General features: G+C 36.0%; 1 protein-coding gene and 1 long non-coding RNA gene across 4 annotated transcripts in view; both read right to left on the bottom strand.

Moving 5' to 3' along the window:
* Positions 1 to 16104, bottom strand: part of LOC126852545 (fasciclin-3) — a 280034-nt gene that overhangs the window by 158799 nt on the left and 105131 nt on the right. The window lies entirely within an intron of this gene.
* LOC126852613 (uncharacterized) overlaps positions 1 to 16104 on the bottom strand; it is a 112197-nt gene that overhangs the window by 56800 nt on the left and 39293 nt on the right. The window contains exon 4 of the long non-coding RNA XR_007687855.1: positions 5376 to 5442. This is a non-coding gene — a long non-coding RNA (uncharacterized LOC126852613). The remainder of the gene's footprint in view (positions 1 to 5375; positions 5443 to 16104) is intronic.

Raw genomic sequence — 16104 nt, 5'->3', positions numbered from 1 at the left:
AAATTGAATACTATTTAAATATAAATTTTAATATAAAGGAAAACATATTTTTTGATGTAATCACTATTTTTTGGTTTTGTAATTGAGTTTATACAACCAGGAAAAAAGCTAAAATATTCACGAGGTATCAATATATCGGGAAAACAATCCGCCAAACGTGAGATCGATGATCATGGGGCGGTAAAATCGTTCGAGCTTTTCCGGGCTTTACGAGGAGCGATCAACTCGTGCCTAGCACGCTTCGCGGTCCAAGCGCGGTCGTAAATCGGCCGCGATACGGCCGCGAAATTACACGGACATATAACGGTGTTACGATCATGGGGAGGGGGGCTCGCCTAACTCCCCGAATTCCATGAATCCCGATCGCATAATTCATCTCGCGCGAGCAGCCGTCGATCGCGTCGAGGCGTTAACGTCAACGTCGTCATTCGTTTCATGTATGTCTATATGAATAAAATTAAGTTCTCTAGCTGTACCTGTATACATGTAATAATAGTGTCCTGTACAAAAGGTGGTAAAATTGAAAAATATTTTTATCACAAAACAGACATCAAGTAGATTTTATGAGCTAAACACATGTATGAGTATTTTATAGATCTCATTTATTATTATTAATTATTATATGAATTTATTTGATATAAAAGTACTTTGTAAAGATTGAGTTTTAATGATTTTTGAATTGGAAATTTTTAATAAGCATGTCCAATACAACGATACCTTTGCTAGCTTTATATTATATAAATCGCAACCAGAAATCTCTGAAATTATAGGAATGACAAATTGTTGTCGATACTTTTGCGCGCTATCGAAAGCGTGATGGTAAATCACGGCGTTAGATAGCCGCTGTGCGGTCTCATGCGCCAATTACGTACAGAATTTATGAGGATGTCATATAATACTTTACTTGCAACTATATATGTGTCGCGACTATGTTTCGTTTTCGCAATCGGATTTAATAATCCCTTTCGGCCTCCAATATCGAGCTTCCCACGCACGACTCGTTATCTTCGTTTATGCGTATAATTAGCATCAATCAATGTGTGCGCGATTGATCACTCTATAATACGCCTACCATGATTATTAGAAGTATTAACCGTGAGGCATGAAATGCGGACGTAATGATGCTAAACAACACGCTTAATACATTTGATCGTAAATATCAATAACATTTTATGTTAAAAAAGAAATGGAATGAGATGGCGCTGGCAAAATTTATTTTATCAAAAAATAAAGGCAAAATTTATTTTATCAAAAAATAAAGACAAATTTCAGAATGATTAATGATACATGGGCATGAAATTGATGACTGTATCCAATATTGCGTGCGAAAATATTCACAATATAAATTTTTGATAAAAATTATGAACACGAAATCAAATTGTTATAACGTTCGTCGATTACAGCTATGTTTCATTAATTCCAATAAAAATAAAGATAAATTTTTTTATCAAACCAAAATTTATTTCTTTTAAAGAGAAACGTTAAAGTAAATAAAAAAAACAAAAGTTATTTATTAATCATATCATATTGAATTGAACATTAGCTTTATTGCTGAAAATTAAATAATTAATACCTCATATAATTATTTATGTCAATTTCATAATTATTTGTTTCAATTTCATGTAATAAAATATTAAAAAATGTAATATTTTCTGTTCCTTTATGTTTAATAAAAATAAAATAGATATGTTGATAAATATACGTTGATAATAGATGAAATAGATTATTCTTACCCTCAGCAATCATAATCGACGATACAAACCGTCGACGATCGTTTCGAGGTGATTTACTATGCCGAGATGATTTACTATTCCGAAAATGCGGCGCACGAAAACGCTCGGAAACTGGATCGCGTACTGTCTATGAGCATCCTCGGTCGAGAAACTTCGTAGTTTCTCCCAAAATTAGCGAAACTCGTTTACACCGCGAGACAGGTAGTTTCGAGACAGGACCGTTATAACGACGAACTCGACGGCGACGATATATACATACCTACGTGCTTCTAGCGCGGGAAGAACAAGAGAGGACAGAGTGTGTGTGTGTGTGTGTGTGAGAGAGAGAGAGAGAGAGAGAGAGAGAGAGACAGAGAACATCTGATGCCCTAAGATACGGCAGTTTCGGAGGGGCTGTTAACAAGGCACGTTACCGAGCATCGTTTCTGGCCGGTTGGAGCTGATGAACGTTCGGAATATTGCGGCTTCTCGGCGCGTACGGATTCCCCTAGATTCCTCGGATTTTGACGTACGTGTTGGACTTGGAAATTGCATATTCCTATTATTCGTTTGAATATCTATTCATTCTAATTGCTGTAAAATTACAAACGCCAAAAAATACCTACAATCATTTTGTTTTGATTTGCTCGCGTCGAATTAATTCGATAGGAATAATTGTACAATGTTATCTTCTTCTCTCAAAAACGATTGAAGATGAACAATAAAATATCCATATTAATATAATAGTAATTAATAATTACTGACCGACGACATAATAGTCTATGTCACGAATATTAAATACATCAAAAGTAAAAATGAATGTAGGCATTTCTTTTTGCGTCGACTAGGATATTATCAGTGCGAAATAAAAGATTACATGTACAAGTCGAGTCTCACGAATCGATACGCGCGAATCCGTTGATCGTAGGACAAATAAAGCTGTACGCAAAGCTATAGCAAACGAACTCGATTATAAGTGGAGCGGTATTCTATTACAGCAGGATCGCGGAGGGCTTCCCGGAGCGTTGACATACTTGAAATACAATCCAATTTTATGTTGAGCGCAACGGAAAAGTTTTCCGTACGTCGGCACATCTCATTTCGAAGTCGACTACTCTCGCATTCGAAAGCATCCCCCGCGTTTCGTTCTGATGCCGACAGATTTTGATTGTCCCAATTCCTGAATTCTTTACGTAGATATTGCGCCGCTCTAACTTCATACTTTGTTCCAGCTTTCTCCTTGCGGAGATATTCATCACGAGGGAAGAAAGGCCATGTGTTATTACCATTAATAATGCTAGAAAGCTTAAACTTTAATAAGATTCATAATATGTATTCAAGATGTTTTTTCTTATAATTATTTTTGCAAAATTTAAATTTACAAAAATTTTTATATAAACTTTGATCTTTATTCATCTTGATATATATTAATAAAGGAACAAAAAAGTTTAACATATTAAGAAATATTTTATATCTGTTAGTGACAATCCTCAATTGACAATAAATGTACGATTGAATCATCTCTTTCTCTTTTTATCTCCATCTCTCTCTTTGCATTTTCTATAATATATTAAGTAAATGGCCACTAGAACTTATTTTACTTTTTCAAATAAATACACTACATCGAAAGTTGAATTCAACAAAGAGAAGAAAGCTCTTTCCTTCGATCCGTTTTGTCGAAATAGCGCAAACAATTTAGCGTCTCATCGAGAAACTTTAAAACAACTCGTTACGAAATGTCGTTGTTGTTGGCCGGTTTTAACCGGCTCGACTGTTTCGCAAACGTCAAATCCTCGGAGGCAGACTGCACTTCGCGAAGGCGCTGTTGAACACGACGTAATAATGATGATAATTATTTTTATAAGTTTGCAACAAGACGTCCGCGTGCGTGGCAAAAGTTTGACGTTAATGTAGTACTGTACAGAATTAACATCGGCTTGGTTCTCTTGCAACTTGATTCTTCGAAATTTATTCTCGCAATGATTCGCACAAACATATTCCGATTTAGCGGATTCATACAAACGGCTGATAATAAAACATCAAAAAATACAAAAATTCTCTGTAACATCTTCAATCATTTAAAATTTACCAGACGCCATTGACAAAGTCTATTGAAAAATGAACAATTTTTTAGTTCAGTAAAATAAATTCATCAAAAATATCTCATAGGTTTCATCTCGCGAGTCTCCTTTCACAGAAATCTAACAGACTGCTCTTAATAATAATAATTTGATCTTCTGCAAATTAAATTCACATACCGAAATAAAAGATTAGATTTTGATCGAGATCAAGTAACCAAGATGAAGATTATCTCTAGTTCAAGAAAATAATTTGACAAACAGAACAAATTCGGCATTTCGATTCTCTCATTATTATGCTTTAATAATCATGCATGTTGTCACATTTTTCACGCCGCAATCAATTAATTATTCGCTGTTATCGAACCACGTTTAACGCTACAAAGTGAACACGCCAGTGGAAAGAAAGAAACTGCGATGCCGAGCGTACATCGCGCTTTAAAGAGAATAAAAAGAAGGAAATTGTGATTCTTCTTCATAACATAATATTCCTGCAAATTTCGATTAAACGATGCTATTAGAAAATTAGCACAGGCGGCACAGCCGCTCGTTTCATGCCATTCAATATTATCCTTTAATGGAATGCGGAAACTTGCGATAGCTCATGCGAATGTGTCTTCTGACATGAGTCTAACGTGCACGTAACGAAATTAAAAATCCACCGTGCTGTGCCTATCGCGCCACTGCGTGAAAATCGGCTTCCTTTTGCGGCTTAAACTTTACGCGTGCGTATCCGTATCTCTCTTTTTATAATCTCCTCTAACAATCTTCCTGTTTCCTGTGCTGCACGATCGAACCCCCTTTTTCGTTTCAGACCAGCGAACTCGTCTCGTGTCACCAGTAATTATCTCTTCCATTACCGCAAAAATGAATAATATAGTTCCATTATATCGGTGAGACGCTGAGGATAAAGTGCTTGCAGGCAGACAAGCCTTGATTAAGATTGCTCGATAATTGACACGACCGTCTTCCTTTTTACTTATCATCCTCCCGTCAATCGGTTGAAAAATCGAAATATTATAAATTCAATATTAATTTTATTTTTATTACATTTTTCCGACATTACATTTATCGCGTGATCTGTGATAAATGATGATCGTGAATTATCATTTGTGAATATAGTTGCTTGAAATTATTATTAAGACGTAGTACTACAGAATCGATAAAGTCGTGAATCATCATTCGTGACTATAGTTGCTCGAAATTATCACTCGGACGTAGTACTATAGAATCGATCTTACGAAATATTAAAGTGGATAATTCACAATACCGTGTCGACGAAGAAAATTACGTGGGTTCTGTGACCTTCTCTATATCGATCCTAGGACCACTGACAGTTTGCCGACGCTAAAAGCGTTCTGTAATAACGGTCTACTCGGAATACGTGAAAATACAAATCTATTCCGTTCCAAACTATTTTTCAATTATTTAGCGTAATTTTAAATTATATAACGTACTTTTTTCTTAAAAAAAAAAAAAAAAGTTTAGATAATCTCAATGTGTCTACGCGTGTATGTTTGCTATGAATTATAGTTTGCAAATATTTTTATACTAGCACTCACCGCCGTCGGCGTTTCTTACTTACAGATCGAAGGTAATTACATATATTTTCTTTGCGTCTCTTCCTTCGTGCAGCGATATTTTTGACTCACCTGTAACAGAGTAAACATCATACAAATTTTGATGAAAGCACATCTCAGGAACATATATTTTGTATCGCCAATAGAGATATTTATATTTTGATAAGAAAGCCACCATCATAACATTCATGCCTGATGCTTATCTCGCGTGATCATATGTATTATTGTATCTTATATAATTCTTTATTATCATTTTTTAAACTGTCATATTTCCAAAGTTAAATAATGTTTCAACATATAGATATTTAATTTCTCACACACAGCTATGCGTATTCTATTTTGCAAGTCTTAGATTCTTCAATTTCAATTCGTGCTGAGCGTATTATCGCGCGGCATGTTGCCGGCGATACCACGATTCTTATCACCGCCGCGTAACGTATTGTGAAACTATGATAATTACACAGAGCGCTAAGCTAAAAGCATGAACCGTTAGATATTTCGCGCTTGAAGCGCTTAACGTTCTTCACGCAAGAGCGGTCGATGCAATCTCTAAGAAGTTCCGTCTAATTTTCCATGGGGAAGTCTTCACCTTCTTGATACATCATTCAATTTTCGTCTTATCTATAATAGAAGACAAACATAAAACTTTTTCGCGGAACGTTTCTATTATATTAATAATATAATCTGATTCGATAAATGTAGCTTTAAAAATTACAAATAAATATGTACAATCAAACAGATTTAATAATAATTATAAATTTTTTTCTTTTTACACAATTATGTGATTAAAAGAAGAAATATCAAATGATTATTTAAAGACAATTCGATTGAATTTTAAAGAATTTTCTTAGAAAATATATATATTCCACCGTTATTATTTTATAATTCTTTACATCATATTAAAATTATTTATTATAAAATTTTATTCTTATAATTTTAAAATAAAGCTATATAAATCAAAGTACAAAACAATATTTCTGAAGCGTTCGTGAAAAGATACGCCGCTGTTTTGCACGAGAGAGTTTTCGTTTCGCCTTTCGGCATGCTTTCTATGGTTCGATCCACGTTGCAATATGCAATACGCTTCGCTAACACGTCGCCAACACAGGTCGCAATAGGTAGCCCCGGCGGCTGCGAGGGATAGTATAGCTGGCGAATGGCCAGGCTCTGATATACCGCGCGTGTTTCTTCGCCGGCATTTGCATACTGAAATCCCTAAAGTGTGAAACTATTGCCGGTAAAGCCGATCCGCAGATTGCAGATTAAACGGATGTCCGCGGTTCTGAACACGCCGTTTTCCTTTCTTATCGCCGTAAATGATACGTAGCGCAGTTAAGCGAGAGTATTTTGCTCCATTACTTTGCGCCGACACGTTGATCATTATACCATATTGTGGCCCAAACATCATTTTTTTCTATGATTTTCAATTCAAAATAATATGGAGAAAAAAATATAATCTTATTATTCTAATAATTTTAATATTAGATAAATGAACTATAATTTTAATGAAACTATAAAACCAATAAACGAAATAATATTATAATAATATTAGATATAAATTTCTCTAATTCTATTAATATGTTAGACAAATAAGATCAGATGGAAGAGAATCAAATGTTTGTTTTTAACAGTAAATATGAGGCTAGAGTATAAGCTTCAAACGTAATATATCTCACATGTCGATGTCATAGTGTATCGTAATTTTACCTGTCATGTATGTGCATCCGTTTTGATTATACCATCCCTGAACAGTAAGCAAAGTTACTATAGAACGCGGGGATTTACCGCACCGCATCCATACCACATCTCAATTTTGCGATGTGATTATGATCGCGAGTTCGCGCCGACAATGACGACAATGACGTAACACGCACAAATCGCGCGTAATTCAATGACGCAGCTCTAAAACTTTATCCGCTTGATCCGCGACTGCCGGAAAACGATCCAAGTACAGTGAGTTCGCTTACCTTGGAAGACATATCGTGGGAGGGATAACATATGTTACCGTTCAGTTTCCGTGCTAAGGGACAAGTTTAGCGGAATTATATCGGTGCGGTGGAATCTTCGTGGTTGGAGAGCGTCGTTGAGTTATTAGCTGTTTCCCTTCAGAATTAGCACCAAATTAGCATACCATTAAGGCTGCCCGCACGCACGCAGGTTACTCGATAATCCTCTAATCCTCGAGTTTATCTTCACGTGATCCTATTACCGCCAAGTGAAATTCACCGCAAAACACCGGAGTCTTCGAGTAACGCACGGTTATTATCGTTTTTTGAAGACACGTACGCGCGAATGTATACGTGTGTGTGTGTGTGTGCGCGCGCGCGCGCGAGTGGGTGTTGAGCAGCCCACTTTAAATTATCGCGCGTGTGGCCCCACCGTGCCGAGCCTTCGTATAAGCTTCGAGAACGATGGTATTAGCGACTCTATTATTTTACTCGCACGGCTGTATTTGCCGAGGGCAAACCGTAGCAGCCCGCAACGAGCTCGGGCTGACGGAAAAAGCTCTGTCACTAATGAGAACAAATTGCATGCGATACTTTTAAGCACTAGGCTCTGTTAATTATAATGTCATAATGATAAAGATGCGTCAAGATTTGCAGTGGCGATCTACAATTATCTCACTTTTTGCGCATGCATAATATTCGCATGTCATTATAAAAGTGAGCAGAGTGTACAAATCTCTATATAATTATCTGCTTTAAAAAAAAATTGGACAAAAGAAATATATAAGAAAGTATCATTTATATGTCAAAAATGTTATAAATCATAATTAATATGCAAGTAGAATTTTCAAGATAAATATAAAATAGTAGAGTAGAATCAAAAAATTTGAATAATTTTATAACGAGATATGTTATTTTCAAAGTTGTTGTATCAAGGTAGAAAATTGACACATTTCATAGCAAAATGTTATTTTCTGCCAGAAATTGTTAAACAATTTTTATTTATAATTTTTGAAGTTCAAACTTTCTGATATCTTATTAAAATAAAGATATCTCGGTATTTTTATTAAAAAAATTATATATTTCGATTTTCGAATAATCAATTCATGAAAAATTGCCATTGTACAATAATATAAAATGTAAAAAGAAAGGAGGAAGGAAGGAAGGAAGGAAAATAATTATTGCGCGGGTTCTAATGAATAGCATAATTTAAATGTTCGTGAAATCTTCGAAAAACACTTCGCAAGCGAAATATTTGATATAATTATTTGGTCGAACGACATCGGACAAAGATATTAGTTCACCGTCTGTGTTTACGCTTCACTAGAAATCGTGCTTATTTTAAGATCATGTTTGAAGAGAAAGGTGAATAGGGTGAATAGACGTGCCTGGCACTTCGTGCAAAGATCCGCTCGAGTGCAAAGATCATGTACGAACCTTCGGAAGGTACGTCGGAAACTCGACCCGGTGGGGCTACCTGCCGTGGTATTAAACGAGGGCGCTAATTTTAGATAGCTTTTCGGCAAAACCTACTCGTGTCTCAAGTTTCAAGATGTCCTCCGAGAAATGTTCCGCGCAAATTTTACGCGATCTAAGTTAAGAAAGCAGGGAAAAGGAAAGAAAATCCAAGTGGATATGCAATGAAAATAATAGAATAATGGCAAAATAACCCAAAATAATAGCATGATAAGAACAACAGAAAGAGATGTGCTTATTAAGTTTCGAAGCGAGATTAAACTCATTGCCGCGCAAAAATAAAACGATCGAAACGAGTATACGTTAAAGTAGATAGTAGTAAGATACAGTTTTACAAGCGACAAGGCTTTCGATAGGCTGCGGTAGCGAATCGCTGTCCCGTGCCTTTCACACTGCGGCGGTATAAGCAAGCTGAAAGTTTCCGGATCGCATTAGAAGTCGGCCGGCTGAGAGTAAGACCATCAGACTAAGGCGTTAATTCTACCACGAAGCGGAACCCCGCTACCCGGGGGAGGATGCTTCCGGAGGACGAGATGGACGCATACTCTCGGAATCCTCTCTGGCAGATCCGACGGTTCCTTTGGCAACATTTAACCTGATGCCGCCCCCGAAACTACCCTCTCCCTCTCTCTTCCATAGCCATCGCTTCGCTCTTAGCCTCGCTCCTTGGAATCAGAAGTTTAGTCCTGGGTCACGTCTAACGCGCCTCTGGGTCGTCGTAATTAGGATTCAGACTGGTTCGGGCTCCGCCCCCTTCCCTTAGATTTATCCCTCTTTCGGAGCTCGCCCGCTGTCTTTGAATCTCCGGCGCTAAAGTTTGCGCCCTCCTCGCGAACACGCGCCGCCGTTCTTCTCGCGTCCTTTGAGCGAGCACTTCTCTCACTTCTCCCTTCTTTTGAGAGCGAAAATTCTCATACCTAACGCTTTACCTAGGCCGCCGCTACTCGAATGCGTTTATCAGAAAATCACGTAGGGGGAGTTTATCTTATTCGTTCGTTATCTCGAGCATTAACCGTGATTTAAAGCCGACTTTGCCGATAATGCGAGATCTAGACTAAACGTTAGTTTGAATTCGAAGACGAACCGTGGATTCCTCCTTATACATCTCGCTTTATCGGAAATACTCTAATGTCGATGAGTAGAAAAATAAGGCAAATGCCTTATACTCTTTTGTACATTACATTTTTATACATAATTAAAGAATTAAAGAATTTCATCTATTCTATTTTCAAGATATTGTAATTATTTGTAAATCATATAAAAAATCCATATCTAATTCAACTAGTATCTAATATATCCAATATAGAGTTGCTAATATGTAAGTAATTTATTAAGAAAAAAAATCTATATTCTTTTTAGAAAAAATTTTAAAAACTTGTCGAATTTTTAACACATAGAGAAAAACTTTTGATTTTTTTATTACACTTTACGTACAAAAACACGAGTAAATTCTTGTACAAATTTTCTCGTATTTGATTTTAAATGAATCGCGAAAACTAATTTGAATTTCAACGGAAGCGTCTCAGGTCGCGACTTCATCGACGAACCACGTAGTAAAAGGATTCAACGTTCGCTATCTCAAGGATCGTGGACGTTCATCGGGAACAAATAGATCTCGGACGCGATGGTGCAGTTTCGTAGCAAGTTTGGCGATGGTTGCGCGATACCACGCTCACGGAGTCTATCGCGATTTAATCAGAAGGGGAGGCACACGTAATCACCCATCCTTCGAACGTCATTGAAACTCTCTTGCTTTTTCCACGAATCCGGTTTGAGAGAAATCGGAGAGAAAGAGATAGAGATAGGACGAGAAGGAGAGAAAAAGAGAGAGAGAGAGAGAGAAAAGTACTTCATCGATAAAATTGCCGAGATTCATCATCCAGGCAATCATAAAAAAATGTAATACGTATTATATCACTTGTTCTCATCGAATAATATATAACTACTTTCAATTTAAAAAAAAAAACATCTCTTTAGACATACGCAAAGAACCTTTTTTTATTGCTTTTATAAAAACGGAGAACTAAATTCTGATAATATTGAATGCCAACTTTCAAATATTCTGAGCAAGAGACATTTTAAATGAGTTTTTTATTAAATTAAATATAAAACGCGATTCTTCCGTTAGATAATATTATCTAAATCCTTTCGATTCTCGTCTACAAATGCCAAGTTTCTCGTTATAATTTGTCGAACCGATATAAATTTCCGAAGCGATCTGCATCAACCTGACTTCTCGCCCAGATTTCCTCTCGAGAGAATTGACCCGGGGCATACCCGAATCGCGCAAAATATATTATCTTTTATGGGTTGCTGCACCTCGCAAGAGAGCGGCTCTCTAATGCCTTTTATCCGATAAAAGAAAAGAAGGCAAGAGCGAAAGGAATAGCGCGCGCGCGCAAAGTTAGGCAGAGAGAAAAGATGTGCCCGAGAACTGCCGTAAATCGTCGAATGTGAAGTCCACTTGAATTTGGCAGTGAATTTTCCGAATTCTACTAAGGCGCAACGATGGAAACGGAAGTTAAACGTTTCCGTATTGCATCGTATTGCATAATGTGTCCAATCATAAAACTGGTTAGTGATCCAATACATACACATTCATCTTACATAGTTGGTGAAAAAATGTCGAATATAAAAAAAATATGTTAATTCTAAGAAATTCTCAAAGTTTTTGATAAAAATTTTGAAATGCATAATTTCATACTTTATATTTATAATTTTTTTCTTAAAAAAATGTTTTATATATAAAATCTATACATCTGAATATGAGTCTACCTCAAAAGAATATCGATATTTCGTCGATATGCTTATATGATTATAAATAACGATGCGCAAGTGACGAGTAGCTAGATTTGATCGCGAACGTCCCCTGTTTTGAATGAAAACGCAGCCGCGTTTATTTTCAGCACGTCGACTGTTTTGGAATTCACCGTCGTATCAACCCTTCGGGACGTAGATATATGCGAAATCACCTAGTCGGATACACGGCACACGAATCTATGTGTCTTTATTGGAATAATACACATGGCTGGTGTTACTTTCTGAAGCTCCTCGAGAGTCATCGTCTAGAATAACTTTGATATACTACGTTTTTCCGCTTTCGAATAATGACTACACGATAGGAAAGGATATCATATAGCAAAAATTTTCTCGCGCTTATCTGACAAGTGAGCGACAAAAAGAGAACAAATCCTTACATAAATGTTTTTTTTTTTTTGGGATAAAAAGAATCACGAATTTGTAAAGCTTCACTATTAAAAAAAAAAAAAAAAACCTACAAATGATATTACGATGAAAATTTCGTCGAGCGTACATAATTTTCGTTTCTCCCATTTTTCGAGAAGGACGAAAGGACTCGGATATATACCAGAATGACGTATTTCTCTGTTTTAAGTGGACACGCGTCATTGCCGAAGAGATCTGAAATTTTAAAATCATAAAAGCGCTCGTAAACGCGGATAAAGCAGACGAATAAAGTACGCGGAACATGATTTTACGACACGAGTGCTAAATGCATACGTATGGATATTTATCACGAATTCGCCTTTGCACGAATGTTTTAAATCCGTGCCAATACATGTATGTATATAGGAACAGTTCGCGAAAAGGCTCTATTTCGACAAAAATACTTTTATTTATTATACATTATATTTATTATATAGCAATAATTTTATACTATCTTCCATGCGATTTTATTATTATAATAAAATGTGTGTGCACGTTCAATAATTAATGATGCATTGCAACAAATACACCAGGAAAATAACCGTAAACAAAACTCTTAATCGACAATGTAACGATACATCTTTTATAAACTGATGATGTTAAAGATCTCAAAAGAACGATTTTTATTTAGATCACGGCATGTAGAGCGCAATCGCGTCTCTAAAAAGATATATCCAGAAATAACCCAGTTATACTATTTTTTCTTTCTCATCAGTTTGTTTATCACGACAGGTCTTTTTTTCGCACGCTACTTTTTTTCTACGTTCCGTCGTAAATCCGATAACTTCGCAACTTTGCATACTCGCGTGCACAAAATCGCACGATCGAAAGAGCCGGGAGCTGTTTCACAAAACGTTGCGCTCGTGCAATAAAATGTATTATGAATACGATACGAGCTCAAAATAAGAACGACCCATGCACGATCGCTAACGGTACGGAGCTCTCAATGTAAATCGAGCTCTTCTTTATCTCTTTATTCAGTCTTTAATTTAACCTGTAATTTAATAAGGATTTAAATTACGATATTCGACCCGTGTGTAGCGTCTCTCTCTCTCTCTTTATTTAAGAACAAAAAGAAAAAGGAATCCGTCACACAACAACTCCCCCGTGCTACTGTACCCTCGCTACATTGCTGTGTATTGTTGTTAGGATTCTGATGCGACACAGTTGCATCCGCAGCACGTGCAGCAATGCAATCGTACACACGGGCGGTAATAACTGGACGATATACGAGCTCCGCGGTCTCGCGTTACGCATGTATGATTACCGCGGTAAGCGTTGCGTGGCACGCACTACCGGTGAACCAGTGACGTTTCCCCCCCTCCCCCCCCCCTCATCCCTCACCTTTCTTCCCCAACATCACCATGGCGCCGGTCTCCCTTTCCTCTCTTCACCACCTGTAATTACTCACACGGTCACTGTATTTCCATCCCTCGACTGATTGTGAAAATCGCGTTGGGAATACAGCAGAAGGATAATATCGAAGGTAAACAATGGCGTTACAACTCTCGCGATCCTTCTCGCGCTTCCTCCCGCGTTACCATTACAGTAATACATACAAATATCCGTGTAAAAATAAATACCGCTTTATTTATTTATTTATTTTTTTTTTTGAAGTCATTAACGAATACAAATATATATTTGCTTACGGTTGTTTCATTTTAAATATTATGACACCATTAGCATGCTTATTCACATAATAATTAAAAATCTATTTCAAATATATTTGTTTTTTCTGAAAATTATTAATCTTATAATTCATTGAGGTATTAAAGTCATGCTTGTTTTTTAAATTTTATTTATGTTGTCCGTTTTTTGTCGTCGAGATTAGATTATGAATTTTATTAGAAAGTGGAGTCGTTGTTTGATAGATTGATATAACAACGTTTCAAGATTTAATATCCATTAAAGTATTCTCAGATTATTTGTTTGATCAAGAGAATTAATCGATCATTTAGATAAACAATGAAAATGATAGATGAGTGGAATATAATTTTTCGTTCAAATATTTAAATCCGCGATTAAATTATCTAACTATTAATATCACGATGAAAATCTCTAGTCTAATCATAAAATCTGTAATTCAACTTCAATATCTTATTGTTAGATGTATATTATATTTTTTACTCTTCAAATTTATATCATTTGTCGTGTTATTAATGATTATATTTCGGTAGAGGAAATAATCCTTTATAATAGAAAAAACAATTCTCTTCATCACACACTTTCGAGTTTGGAAGAAAAATAAAAACGATCTCGAAATCGGATAAAAGAAGAGAGTATCATCAGGCACAAGTGGCTTTTGGAATAGACAATGAGGGACACTATTTCCCTCGCACATCTAGCGGTTACACTCCGCATAAAATCTGTTTACACAGCTGGAAAATACACTATCCGAGCTCGATCGAAGTGGCGCAAGGACTACGGTACTTCGTGGGCGTCGCGACACCGGCACGGCGATCGACCGACGCCCCTGGAATTTTATTAGGCGAAAGAGAGGAGAGCAGGGAGCTCCCCGCGCTCTCGAGGATTCATCTTCCTTCCGGGGTTTTTTTAGTTTTCCTCTTTGTTTTATAGATACGTATATTAAGTAAGAAATAATGTGTCAGTCTCGAAGAATGTCAGATTTATTATAATTGGATGGGTTGAGTCTTGAGTTATACATACCATACATATTTTCTCCAATGTTTTATCAATTATCTTTCGCCAATTTTTAACACTATTAGTGTCAAGTTATTATAAAAATAAAATTTTACTGTAAAAAAATTAGTAAAAAAAAAAAAACACTAAATTTCACGAAAATCTGTAAGGATCGATGCTCGAGTAACCTTTTATAATCGTTTCAGAAACCGCTCTTGTGTAATCCATTGTACAATGAATTCGTACAAAAATTAAGGCAAATCTATGACATCGTATACTTGTGAATTTTATTGGGCAGAAGTGGAAGAATATTAGCATGAGAGAAAATACAGATTCCGGTTTCTCGCGAGCCTCGGCGATTTGGCCAGGCTGAATTTACGGGATTCTCCGGAACTATTAAGTCAGAATGATTTATCGCGCGGATTTATACGATTGCGAGAAGTTAATCGAACTCGGGGCTATTCTTTATCTTTGCTTTATTACGCCGGCTCTTTCAGAAGGACGGTAAAACTTACATTCACGATGACTGCAATCTTCCATAAATCATAAAACTGCAAGAATAATATCGTTGCGATAATACGTTTAAATTCTGCCGAATATAGCTTAAACACACAAAATAAATATTAGAAAATTAATTTTGTAAACTGTCGAGTGGCGAGTATAGAGATGTATGCATTTTAAAGTTACGAAGATAAGGATATATTTTATTAGCTAAAGAAGATGAAATTTGCATGAGATCCCTAAACTTTCGTCCACATCATCCTGTCTCGGCGATTCTACCTTTGTGGACCGCAAAGTTGTTCCAAAGTTACGACCTAAACTTTCGCGCAAGTTGACAGATTTATCACACGCGTGGATACAATAAAGAGCTAGCAAATGCGAATATACCAACGACTTGCTTAATAAAATCTTATGCGTTATGGATATACTTTACGTCGTTTTGATTCAATTTTGAAAGAAACTTTGCAAGCAGGTGAATCAAGCGATGCTACAGCATTTCATGTCAAATAAACAGAATAAATTATAATATTACGCAAAAAACTTTCTATCTTATGTTACTATACATCTTGGAGATGATGGAGGGCTAAACTAATTTAGTATTTAAATTTAATATTTTAAGATATAATTATTTGTGATTAATATCGTTAATATAAAAATTAAATTTTAATTAAAAATAATAAAAATACAACGCCATTATGTTAAAAATAAAAACATATTTCGCCTGTCGAGAAAAAATTAAATTTACACGACAATATGTACGATTGATAAAAAAATATGACCGATTTATATAAATTCTTTCATAATAAATAAATAAAATGCTCGTTAATCCTTAGTCAGCTCGCGTATTTCACCGATATCTCGCAACAAAAATCATTTTTATCTTTTATTCTCGACAGTTTGTTGAAAATTGCGACACGCGCTTGCTACGAGATATTTATCCACTTTT

This window comes from Cataglyphis hispanica, chromosome 10 (genome assembly GCF_021464435.1).
Source record: "Cataglyphis hispanica isolate Lineage 1 chromosome 10, ULB_Chis1_1.0, whole genome shotgun sequence".
Lineage (NCBI taxonomy): Eukaryota > Metazoa > Arthropoda > Insecta > Hymenoptera > Formicidae > Cataglyphis > Cataglyphis hispanica.
Note: the sequence above shows the minus strand (reverse complement) of the source record. Positions and strands in the feature narration are given on the sequence as shown.